This window comes from Hyla sarda, chromosome 3, assembly GCF_029499605.1.
Source record: "Hyla sarda isolate aHylSar1 chromosome 3, aHylSar1.hap1, whole genome shotgun sequence".
Taxonomy (NCBI): Eukaryota; Metazoa; Chordata; class Amphibia; order Anura; family Hylidae; genus Hyla; species Hyla sarda.
The window spans coordinates 19887073-19900456 of NC_079191.1; the positions used below are offsets into that span (position 1 = coordinate 19887073).

Genomic DNA, 13384 nt, shown 5'->3' on the forward strand with positions numbered 1-13384 from the left:
GTAGATCCGGCCATGGATCCCGCTGAAGTTCCTCTGCCAGTTGTCGCTGACCTCACCACGGTGGTCGCCCAGCAGTCACAACAGATAGCGCAACAAGGCCAACAGCTGTCTCAACTGACCGTTATGCTACAGCAGTTACTACCACAGCTTCAGCAGTCATCTCCTCCGCCAGCTCCTGCACCTCCTCCGCAGCGAGGGGCCGCTCCTGGTCTACGCCTATCCTTGCCGGATAAATTTGATGGGGACTCTAAGTTTTGCCGTGGCTTTCTTTCCCAATGTTCCCTGCATCTGGAGATGATGTCGGACCAGTTTCCCACTGAAAGGTCTAAGGTGGCTTTCGTAGTCAGCCTTCTGTCTGGAAAAGCCCTGTCTTGGGCCACACCGCTCTGGGACCGCAATGACCCCGTCACTGCCTCTGTACACTCCTTCTTCTCGGAAATCCGAAGTGTCTTTGAGGAACCTGCCCGAGCCTCTTCTGCTGAGACTGCCCTGTTGAACCTGGTCCAGGGTAATTCTTCCGTTGGCGAGTATGCCGTACAATTCCGTACTCTTGCTTCAGAATTATCCTGGAATAATGAGGCCCTCTGCGCGACCTTTAAAAAAGGCCTATCCAGCAACATTAAAGATGTTCTGGCCGCACGAGAAATCCCTGCTAATCTACATGAACTCATTCACCTAGCCACTCGCATTGACATGCGTTTTTCCGAAAGGCGTCAGGAGCTCCGCCAAGATATGGACTCTGTTCGCACGAGGCGTTTCTTCTCCTCGGCTCCTCTCTCCTCTGGTCCCCTGCAATCCGTTCCTGTGCCTCCCGCCGTGGAGGCTATGCAGGTCGACCGGTCTCGCCTGACACCTCAAGAGAGGACACGACGCCGCATGGAGAACCTCTGCCTGTACTGTGCTAGTACCGAACACTTCCTGAGGGATTGTCCTATCCGTCCTCCCTGCCTGGAAAGACGTACGCTGACTCCGCACAAAGGTGAGACAGTCCTTGATGTCTACTCTGCTTCTCCACGTCTTACTGTGCCTGTGCGGATGTCTGCCTCTGCCTTCTCCTTCTCTACTATGGCCTTCTTGGACTCTGGATCTGCAGGAAATTTTATTTTGGCCTCTCTCGTCAACAGGTTCAACATCCCAGTGACCAGTCTCGCCAGACCCCTTTACATCAATTGTGTAAACAATGAAAGATTGGACTGTACCATACGTTTCCGCACGGAGCCCCTTCTAATGAGCATCGGATCTCATCACGAGAGGATTGAACTTTTGGTCCTCCCCAATTGCACTTCTGAAATTCTCCTTGGACTTCCCTGGCTTCAACTTCATTCCCCAACCCTGGATTGGTCCACTGGGGAGATCAAGAGTTGGGGGCCCTCTTGTTCCAAGGACTGTCTAAAACCGGTTCCCAGTAACCCTTGCCGTGACTCTGTGGTTCCTCCAGTAACCGGTCTCCCTAAGGCCTATATGGACTTTGCGGATGTTTTTTGCAAAAAACAAGCTGAGACTCTACCTCCTCACAGGCCTTATGATTGTCCTATCGACCTCCTCCCGGGCACTACTCCACCCCGGGGCAGAATTTATCCTCTGTCCGCCCCAGAGACTCTTGCCATGTCTGAATACGTCCAGGAAAATTTGAAAAAGGGCTTTATCCGTAAATCCTCCTCTCCTGCCGGAGCCGGATTTTTCTTTGTGTCCAAAAAAGATGGCTCCCTACGTCCTTGCATTGACTACCGCGGTCTTAATAAAATCACGGTTAAGAACCGCTACCCCCTACCCCTCATCTCTGAACTCTTTGATCGCCTCCAAGGTGCCCACATCTTTACTAAACTGGACTTAAGAGGTGCTTATAATCTCATCCGCATCAGAGAGGGGGATGAATGGAAAACGGCATTTAACACCAGAGATGGACACTTTGAGTATCTGGTCATGCCCTTTGGCCTGTGCAACGCCCCTGCCGTCTTCCAAGACTTTGTTAATGAAATTTTTCGTGATCTTTTATACTCCTGTGTTGTTGTATATCTGGACGATATCCTGATTTTTTCTGCCAATCTAGAAGAACACCGCCAGCATGTCCGTATGGTTCTTCAGAGACTTCGTGACAATCAACTCTATGCCAAAATTGAGAAATGTCTGTTTGAATGCCAATCTCTTCCTTTTCTAGGATACTTGGTCTCTGGCCAGGGACTACAAATGGATCCAGACAAACTCTCGGCCGTCTTAGATTGGCCACGCCCCTCCGGACTCCGTGCTATCCAACGCTTTTTGGGGTTCGCCAATTATTACAGGCAATTTATTCCACATTTTTCTACCGTTGTGGCCCCTATCGTGGCTTTAACCAAAAAAAATGCCGATCCCAAGTCTTGGCCTCCTCAAGCGGAAGACGCCTTTAAACGACTCAAGTCTGCCTTTTCTTCGGCTCCCGTGCTCTCCAGACCTGACCCTTCCAAACCCTTCCTATTGGAGGTTGATGCCTCCTCAGTGGGAGCTGGAGCTGTTCTTCTATAAAAAAATTCTTCCGGGCATGCTGTCACTTGTGGTTTTTTTTCTAGGACCTTCTCTCCGGCGGAGAGGAACTACTCCATCGGGGATCGAGAGCTTCTAGCCATCAAATTAGCACTTGAGGAATGGAGGCATCTGCTGGAGGGATCAAGATTTCCAGTTATTATTTACACCGATCACAAGAACCTCTCCTACCTCCAGTCTGCCCAACGGCTGAATCCTCGCCAGGCCAGGTGGTCTCTGTTCTTTGCCCGATTTAATTTTGAAATTCACTTTCGGCCTGCCGATAAGAACATTAGGGCCGATGCTCTCTCTCGTTCCTCGGATGCTTCGGAAGTTGAACTCTCTCCGCAACACATCATTCCTCCTGACTGCCTGATTTCCACTTCTCCAGCCTCCATCAGGCAAACTCCTCCAGGAAAGACCTTTGTTTCTCCACGCCAACGCCTCGGAATCCTCAAATGGGGTCACTCCTCCCATCTCGCAGGTCATGTGGGCATCAAGAAATCTGTGCAACTCATCTCCCGCTTCTATTGGTGGCCGACTCTGGAGACGGATGTTGTGGACTTTGTGCGAGCCTGCACTATCTGTGCCCGAGATAAGACTCCTCGCCAGAAGCCCGCTGGTTTTCTTCATCCCCTGCCTGTCCCCGAACAGCCTTGGTCTCTGATTGGTATGGATTTTATTACTGATTTACCCCCTTCCCGTGGCAACACTGTTATTTGGGTGGTCGTTGATCGATTCTCCAAAATGGCACATTTCATCCCTCTTCCTGGTCTTCCTTCAGCGCCTCAGTTGGCTAAACAATTTTTTGTACACATTTTTCGTCTTCACGGGTTGCCTACGCAGATCGTCTCGGATAGAGGCGTCCAATTCGTGTCTAAATTCTGGAGGGCTCTCTGTAAACAACTCAAGATTAAATTAAACTTTTCTTCTGCATATCATCCTCAATCCAATGGACAAGTAGAAAGAATTAACCAGGTCTTGGGTGATTATTTACGACATTTTGTTTCCTCCCGCCAGGATGACTGGGCAGATCTCCTTCCATGGGCCGAATTCTCGTATAACTTCAGAGTCTCTGAATCTTCCTCCAAATCCCCATTTTTCGTGGTGTACGGCCGTCACCCTCTTCCCCCCCTCCCTACCCCCTTGCCCTCTGGTCTGCCCGCTGTGGATGAAATTTCTCGTGACCTTTCCATCATATGGAGAGAGACCCAAAATTCTCTCTTACAGGCTTCATCACGCATGAAGAAGTTCGCGGATAAGAAAAGAAGAGCTCCTCCCATTTTTTCCCCTGGAGACAAGGTATGGCTCTCCGCTAAATATGTCCGCTTCCGTGTCCCTAGCTACAAGTTGGGACCACGCTATCTTGGTCCTTTCAAAATGTTGTGCCAGATTAATCCTGTCTCTTACAAACTTCTTCTTCCTCCTTCTCTTCGTATTCCTAATGCCTTTCACGTTTCTCTTCTTAAACCACTCATCATCAACCGTTTCTCTCCCAAATCTGTTCCTCCCACTCCTGTTTCCGGCTCCTCGGACATCTTCTCCGTCAAAGAGATTCTGGCATCAAAAAAGGTCAGAGGGAAAACCTTTTTTTTAGTGGATTGGGAGGGTTGTGGTCCAGAAGAGAGATCCTGGGAACCTGAGGACAATATCCTAGACAAAAGTCTGCTCCTCAGGTTCTCAGGTTCTAAGAAGAGGGGGAGACCCAAGGGGGGGGGTACTGTTACGCCGAGCGCTCCGGGTCCCCGCTCTTCCCCGGAGCGCTCGCTACACTCTCCTCACTGCAGCGCTCCGGTCAGATCCACTGACCCGGGGCGCTGCGATACTGCCTCCAGCCGGGATGCGATTCGCGATGCGGGTAGCGCCCGCTCGCGATGCGCACCCCGGCTCCCGTACCTGACTCGCTCTCCGTCGGTCCTGTCCCGGCGCGCGCGGCCCCGCTCCTTAGGGCGCGCGCGCGCCGGGTCTTTGCGATTTAAAGGGCCACTGCGCCGCTGATTGGCGCAGTGGTTCCAATTAGTCTGATCACCTGTGCACTTCCCTATATCACCTCACTTCCCTTGCACTTCCTTGCCGGATCTTGTTGCCATTGTGCCAGTGAAAGCGTTTCCTTGTGTGTTCCTAGCCTGTGTTCCAGACCTCCTGCCGTTGCCCCTGACTACGATCCTTGCTGCCTGCCCCGACCTTCTGCTACGTCCGACCTTGCTTCTGTCTACTCCCTTGTACAGCGCCTATCTTCAGCAGCCAGAGAGGTGAGCCGTTGCTAGTGGATACGACCTGGTCACTACCGCCGCAGCAAGACCATCCCGCTTTGCGGCGGGCTCTGGTGAAAACCAGTAGTGACTTAGAACCAATCCACTAGCACGGTCCACGCCAATCCCTCTCCGGCACAGAGGATCCACTACCTGCCAGCCGGCATCGTGACAGTAATTCTAAGAATAACCTAGTTAGGTTGTTTTTGAAAGTGCTCTAGGGATAAGTAGCGTGTAGCCGATGGACCCTAGCAGCCACCCTTACTGTGACCTAGCTTCTGGCTAGCCAGTATAACCTTATGTGTACTTACAGGTAACTTATTGTTTGCAAATAAATAAAATGTGTGAGATAATAAAAGTGTGTAAGTCAGCTTGAAACTAAAGGTAAATAGAGCTGTACTTATGTCTAGATAGTCTCATGTATAGAGAGTTATACTAATGTTCAGTTTAGCCTCATAGAATGTGTAGAGAGCTAATAAGATGTCTTAGGAGCTAGCAACTACATGTCAGAAAGCTGCCTAATTGTCTAGTAAGCTTTGGAATGTATAATAAGTTTAAAAAAGTTGTCTAGGAAGCTAGAAACTAAAGGATAGATAGCTTCTTCAAATGTCTAGATAGCATTTTTGTCTAGATAGCACCAATGCCTAGATAGATTCTAATTGTCTAGTCCAGATACTAGCAAGAGTATCAAAAGAATGTAAATGTGTTCAATGTTTACTTAGGATGTATAGTGAATTTATAGGTCATCCTGTCCTTGTCCTAGTACCTCTGTCTTAGGGAACAGACGTCAAGGTCGACTTATCTTAAGTAAGGGGGTTTGTGGTGTCCCGGTACAGTATCCTATCCGGTCCCTTTTATTGTGGGTCCCCATAGCCAGAGTCCCCAGGATGTTGGGGTCCCAATTGTCTAGTTCACCCCAGTCACCTCTCATCCAGTTGGTAACTGTCCAATAACCACTTAGGATTTGGACGTATAAGATTGTATAAATGTAAATAAATAGTTAATTACCTGGCCATAGCATAGCAGGACCTGCGGGTCACGTGGTTAGGTGAACTCTATGGTATTTCTGCTTCAAGGAAGGTTTTACTTTGATTTTAGACGCAGCTTTTGACTTTGAATGCCGCGTCTAAAGGGTTAATAGCGCGTGGCACCACTTCAGTTACATGCCGGGACCGACCTGATATGACATGCGGTTATCGCGTGACCGCGCGTTATATCGCGGGAGCCGGCCACGGACGTAAATATATGCCCGTGGTCATTAAGAGTTATGTCATGTGATTGTTACCCAAGAGGTACCAGTGACCAGGTGATCCCAAGAGTGACCTATGGGCTCCCTGCTAGTATCCCCCATATAAGCCCTGGATGGAGCTTCTCTCTCTTGCTTCCTGCTGAGGTCCAGTGCAGTCGCCTAGTGTGTGTGTCCAGAGTGTCACGAATACAAGGGATTAATGGCATCTGCCTCTAGGGTAACAACATCTGCCCTCATCACACCCCGCTACCACAAGGATATAACTCAGGATCAGTACACGATAAGTAATGTAATGTATGTACACAGTGACCTCACCAGCAGAATAGTGAGTACAGCTCTGGAGTATAATACAGGATATAACTCAGGATCAGTACAGGATAAGTAATGTAATGTATGTACACAGTGACCTCACCAGCAGAAGAGTGAGTACAGCTCTGGAGTATAATACAGGATATAACTCAGGATCAGTACAGGATAAGTAATATAATGTATGTACACAGTGACCTCACCAGCAGAATAGTGCTCTGGGGTATAATACAGGATATAACTCAGGATCAATACAGGATAAGTAATGTAATGTATGTACACAGTGACCTCACCAGCAGAATAGTGAGTACAGCTCTGGGGTATAATACAGGATATAACTCAGGATCAGTACAGGATAAGTAAGGTATGTACACAGTGACCCCACCAGCAGAATAGTGAGTACAGCTCTGGGGTATAATACAGGATATAACTCAGGATCAGTACAGGATAAGTAAGGTATGTATACAGTGACCCCACCAGCAGGATAGCGAGTACAGCTCTGGAGTATAACACATGATATAACTCAGGACCAGTACAGGATAAGTAATGTAATGTATGTACACAGTGACCTCACCAGCAGAATAGTGAGTGCAGCTCTGGAGTATAATACAGGAGATAACTAAGGATCAGTACAGGATAAGTAATGTAATTGTAACGCCGAGCGCTCCGGGTCCCGCGGCTTCCCCGGAGCGCTCGCGGCGTTATAGTAACAGCAGCGCTCCGGTCTCTATCTCTGACCGCGAGCGCTGCTGTGTTCATGCCGGCAGGGACGCGATCCGTGTGGCGGTTCAGACCCGTTCACAGATCGCTCCCCGTTCTACTCACCCTCCTCCTTCTCCTGTGGCTGTCTCGTCCCTGCACGCGTGGCCCCGCTTCCTAGGGCGCGCCGAAGTTCTAAGATTTAAAGGGCCAGCGCACCGCTAATTGGTGCCTGGCCCAATTAGTTCAATCACCTCCCTACTCATAAATACTCACTTCCCCTTCCCTTCCTTGCCGGATCTTGTTGCTTTGTGCCCTGAGAAAGCGTTATAGTGTGTTCCCAAGCCTGTGTACCCAGACCTTCTGTTGTTGCCCCTGACTACGAACCTCGCTGCCTGCACTGACCTTCTGCTACGTCTGACCTCGCCTCTGTCTAGTCCTTGTGTACTGCGCCAGTCTCAGCTGCCTGAGAGGTCGAGTCGCTACTGGGGAACATGACCTGGTAGTTACCGCCGCAGCAAGTCCATCCTGCTTTGCGGCAGGCTCTGGTGAACACCAGTAACTGCTTAGAACCGATTCCCCAGTACAACCCGCGTCATCGCCTCTCAGGTACAGAGGATCCACCTCCAGCCGCTAGTTCGGACCATGACAGTAATGTATGTACACAGTGACCCCACCAGCAGAATAGTGAGTACAGCTCTGGAGTATAATGCAGGATATAACTCAGGATCAGTACAGGATAAGTAATGTAATGTATGTACACAGTGACCTCACCAGCAGAATAGCGAGTACAGCTCTGGGGTATAATACAGGATATAACTCAGGATCAGTACAGGATAAGTAATGTAATGTATGTACACAGTGACCTCACCAGCAGAATAGTGAGTACAGCTCTGGAGTATAATACAGGATATAACTCAGGATCAGTACAGGATAAGTAATGTAATGTATGTACACAGTGACCCCACCAGCATAATAGTGAGTACAGTTCTGGGGTATAATACAGGATATAACTCAGGATCAGTACAGGATAAGTAATGTAATGTATGTACACAGTGACCTCACCAGCAGAATAGTGAGTACAGCTCTGTAGTATAATACAGGATATAACTCAGGATCAGTACAGGATAAGTAATGTAATGTATGTACACAGTGACCTCACCAGCAGAATAATGAGTACAGCTCTGGAGTATAATACAGGATATAACTCAGGATCAGTACAGGATAAGTAATGTAATTTATGTACACAGTGACCTCACCAGCAGAATAGTGAGTACAGCTCTGGAGTATAATACAGGATATAACTCAGGATCAGTACAGGATAAGTAATGTAATGTATGTACACAGTGACCTCACCAGCAGAATAGTGAGTACAGCTCTGTAGTATAATACAGGATATAACTCAGGATCAGTACAGGATAAGTAATGTAATGTATGTACACAGTGACCTCACCAGCAGAATAGTGAGTGCAGCTCTGGAGTATAATACAGGATATAACTCAGGATCAGTACAGGATAAGTAATGTAATGTATGTACACAGTGACCTCACCAGCAGAATAGTGAGTACAGCTCTGGAGTATAATACAGGATATAACTCAGGATCAGTACAGGATAAGTAATGTAATGTATGTACACAGTGACCTCACCAGCAGAATAGTGAGTGCAGCTCTGGAGTATAATACAGGATATAACTCAGGATCAGTACAGGATAAGTAATGTAATGTATGTACACAGTGACCTCACCAGCAGAATAGTGAGTACAGCTCTGGAGTATAATACAGGATATAACTCAGGATCAGTACAGGATAAGTAAAGTATGTACACAGTGACCCCACCAGCAGAATAGTGAGTACACCCCTGGAGTATAATATAAGATATAATGTATTACATAGTATATTGGTATTGTTCATTGCTCCCAATAATAAGTGGCGCTCACATAGCAGTGGAAGGTTCAAAAAAGAAATTCTAGATATGAAACCTGTAGTCGTTTCCCTATCCTCTATAATAAAATTTCACCGCCTGGTAGACTGTCGCTGGCTGTCGCCGTCAGATGTTTCCTCTTTAATTTATTACGTACAGTTACAGGGGGGTCTAAAAATAATATATGTTCTGCAACTGATGGCAGGATACTAAAGTGGGAACACAGATAACCAGCGACACCCTTGGGTGCTATTTTTGTTATTCGCAAACGTCACTGACAACCAAACAAATTTATCACAACAGGGCTGGCAGGAAACAGGGGCCGGGTTTCATGGTAAGCGACAGTCCACGAGCCAGACGGCAGTGTACGGTGCGGAGCCACCAGTGGAGGATACACTCACTGCAGCCACGGCCAGACACATGGTCATTCTCTATGGACTTTTGTTAATTCTATGGACTTGTTTAACTGACCAGAGAGGTAAGTCATGGCCAATAACTTTACAAGACTTATTATAGGATGTTATAGTTCTGTAGCATATATAGGGGTCAGGTATACAGAGCAGGACCACTGCACTGTAATATATATTGCAGTCATTGCCGTGATACACGTTTTGCTATACACATGTTTATTCCCTTTGTGTGTATTGCAACTAAACCAAAAAAGGGAGGGAAAAAAATGGACATAATGTCAACAAACTCCAAAAATGGGCTGGACAAAATTATTGGCACCCTTATCTTAATATTTGGTTGCAGACCCTTTGGAAAAAATAACTGAAATCAGTGGCTTCCTATAACCATCAATAAGCTTCTTACACCTCTCAGCCGGAATGTTGGGTCACTCTTCCTTTACAAACTTCTCCCGGTCTCTTATTGGAAGGCGCCTTTTCCCAACAGCAATTTTAAGATCTCTCCACAGGTGATCAATGGGATTTAGATCTGGACTCATTGCTGCCACTTCAGGACTCTCCAGCACTTTGTTGTCATCCATTTCTGGGGGCTTTTTGACGTATGTTTGGGGTCATTTTCCTGCTGGAGGACACAAGATCTCGGACACAAACCCAGCTTTCTGACACTGGGCTGTACAGTGCGACCCAAAATCCATTGGTAATCCTCAGATTTCATGATGCCTTGCACACATTCAAGGCCCCAAGTGCCAGAGGCAGCAAAACAACCCAAAACATCACTGACCTCCACCATATTTCACTGTAGGTACTGTGTTCTTTTCTTTGTAGGCCTCATTCTGTTTTCGGTAAACAGTAGAATGATTTGCTTTACCAAAAAGCTCTATCTTGGTCTCATCTGTCCACAAGACGTTTTCCCAGAAGGATTTTGGTTACTCAAGTTCTTTTTGGTAAAATGTAGTCTTGCTTTATTATGTCTCTGTGTCAGCAGTGGGGTCCTCCTGGGTCTCCTCCATAGTGGGGTCCTCCTGGGTCTCCTCCATAGTGGGGTCCTCCTGGCTCTCCTCCATAGTGGGGTCTTCCTGGGTCTCCTCCATAGTGGGGTCCTCCTGGGTCTCCTCCATAGTGGGGTCCTCCTGGGTCTCCTCCATAGTGGGGTCCTCCTGGGTCTCCTCCATAGTGGGGTCCTCCTGGGTCTCCTCCATAGTGGGGTCCTCCTGGGTCTCCTCCATAGTGGGGTCCTCCTGGGTCTCCTCCATAGCATTTCATTTAAATGTCAACAGATAGTTCGTGCTGACACTGATGCTCCCTGAGCCTGCAGGACAGCTTGAATATCTTTGGAACTTGTTTGGGGTTGATTATCCACCATCCGGACTATCCTGCGTTGACACCTTTCATATATTTTTCCACAATTTTGTCAGGTGTGATTTTTATATTGCCCAAACCTGTTACTTGCCTCAGGTGAGTATAAAGGAGCATCACATGCGTGAAACAATCTTATTTATCCACAATTTTGAAAGGGTGCCAATCATTTTGTCCAGCCCATTTTTGGAGTTTGGTGTGACGTTATGTCCAATTTGCTTTTTTTCCTCCCTTTTTTGGTTTAGTTCCAATACACACAAAGGGAATAAACATGTGTATAGCAAAACATGTGTTACTGCAATCCTTTTCTGTGAGAAATACTTCATTTTCTTGGAACATTTCAGCAGTGTCAAAATTTGCGGCCATGACTGTGTGTATATGTGTGTATCTATATATATATATATATATATATATATATATATATATAACATTTCAATAAAATAGTGATTATAAATAACATAATAAATAAAGAAATTATTTTTATAATGTGAACGCTTGGACTTTATATAAGTTATATTTGGCTGGAGGCACTTTGGTTGAGTAATACTGTCTTAATACTGTGGCATCGGACGTAAATGTAAGTACTGGTGCCTAGTGTTGAGCGGCATAGGCCATATTCGAATTCGCGAATATTCGCCAATATATGGACGAATATTCGTCATATATTCGCGAATATTCGCATATTCGTTATATTCTCGTTATATTTTCGCATATGCGAATATTCGCGTATGCGAAAATTAACATGAATGAATATTGGCATATACAAAGTTAACGCGCGCGTAAATTCGCATATGCGAAAATTAGCATATGCTAATTTTCGCACGCCAGTCTCACACAGTAGTATTACAGCCTTCTTTACACCACACAAGCTGGAAGCAGAGAGGGATGATCACTGTGATGTGTACTGTGAAGAAAAAAAACAAAAAAAAAAAACGAATATTCGTAATTACGAATATATAGCGCTATATTCGCGAAATTCGCGAATTCGCGAATATGCGATATTCGCGAATAATATTCGAATTGCGAATATTCTCGAGCAACACTACTGGTGCCCTGGTACATTAGAACGGGCATTTACCTTCTAAGCAGTATTCAGACTAAGAAGCGAGTGCAGGAGCTGTGACTTGTAGTTTTGCCACAGCTGAAGATTCCCCGGTTGGGAAACACTGCTCTATAGGATATTGGCAAATAAGTAGTGAGAAAATGGGAGGGGGGGGGGGGGGGAGGGGGATTTATCGAGGGCTCTTGTGTACGTTCTGGCGAAAAATCGTCAATGTTTTTAAGCATTCTCTTGTTTGCGCAAAATCTTTCTGTGTTTTTGCACAAAAATTTAGAGCGTTGTGCAAAAATGTGAGTTGTCATTTTTTTAACCTACCGTATTTTTTGCCGTATAAGACGCACTTTTTCTTCCCCAAAACTGGGGGGGGGGGGGGGGGGGGGAAGTTGGTGCGTGTTATACGGCAAATACACATTAAAACCCTGTCATATCGCGGCGGTCCCTGCGGCCATCAACGGCCGGGACCCGCGACTAATACAGGACATCACCTATCGCGGTGATGCCCTGTATTAACCAGTCAGACGCGGCGATCAATGCTGACCGCCGCGTCTGAAGCGAAAGTGACACTAACCCGGCTGCTCGGTCGGGCTGTTTGGGACCGCGGCGTCCCGTCCCGAACAGCTTACAGGACACTGGGAGGGACCTTACCTGCCTCCTCGGTGTCTGCTCCGGGCCGGGATCCCCTGCTTGGCCGGCGTTCTTCTTCATCGTCATCACGTCGTCGCGCACGCCTTCCCGTCATCCAATAGGAGCGGCGTGCGTAGCGACGTGATGACGGCGACAGAGAGCGTGGAAGAAGACGTCCGGAGCGTCCGGGACACCACGGGGACGCGGCGACAGTGATGGAGCAACATCCAGATCAGCGGTGACGGGTCCGGAGCGGCGGGGACAGGTGAGTATTACCGCCTATACCAGTGATCTTCAACCTGCGGACCTCCAGATGTTGCAAAACTACAACTCCCAGCATGCCCGGACAGCCAACGGCTGTCCGGGCATGCTGGGAGTTGTAGTTTTGCAACATCTGGAGGTCCGCAGGTTGAGGATCACTGTTGGGTTCAGAATCTTTTTTTTCTAGATTTTGCACCTTTAAAATTGGGTGCGTCTTATATGCCGGTGCGTCCTATAGGGCGAAAAATACGGTAGTTTTCTGGTGAAAGCACTGAACAATTCCTTCCAGCGAGCTAAGAGTTTACATAAGATTTAACAAAAAAATAAAAAAAAAGTTTCTAATAATACAGAATGTAAATAAGACAGTTTTATATGACATTATTTTTTACATTATTATTTATATTAGTATATTAGTATTGTATGTAATATGCTATTCTTTTATTGTGACTGTATAAATATATAATATATATATATATATATGTTTTTTTTTTATTTTAGTATGTAACATAGTATAAGTTATTATTGTGTTATTATTGTGTTACTTTTATCTATTATTATTTGTATTATATTCTTACAATTTGTATTATTATTATACTAGTAAGAATATAATACTACTACTACCACTACCACTTCTAATACGTCTACAATTAAAATAATAATAATAATAATAATAATAATAATTGCATTATTTTAAGTAGTAGTATATTCTTGCTATTATTATTATTAATAATAATATTACTACTAATAATA

The 13384-nt window shown here is 46.3% G+C and overlaps 1 protein-coding gene across 2 annotated transcripts in view; it reads left to right on the plus strand.

Annotated features, from left to right (window-relative positions):
- Positions 1-9270: 9270 nt before the first annotated feature.
- BLK (BLK proto-oncogene, Src family tyrosine kinase) overlaps positions 9271-13384 on the plus strand; it is a 90773-nt gene continuing 86659 nt past the window's right edge. For both annotated transcript variants that reach the window (XM_056563006.1, XM_056563007.1), the window contains exon 1: positions 9271-9404. The gene's annotated coding sequence lies outside the window, so the exon portion shown is untranslated. The remainder of the gene's footprint in view (positions 9405-13384) is intronic.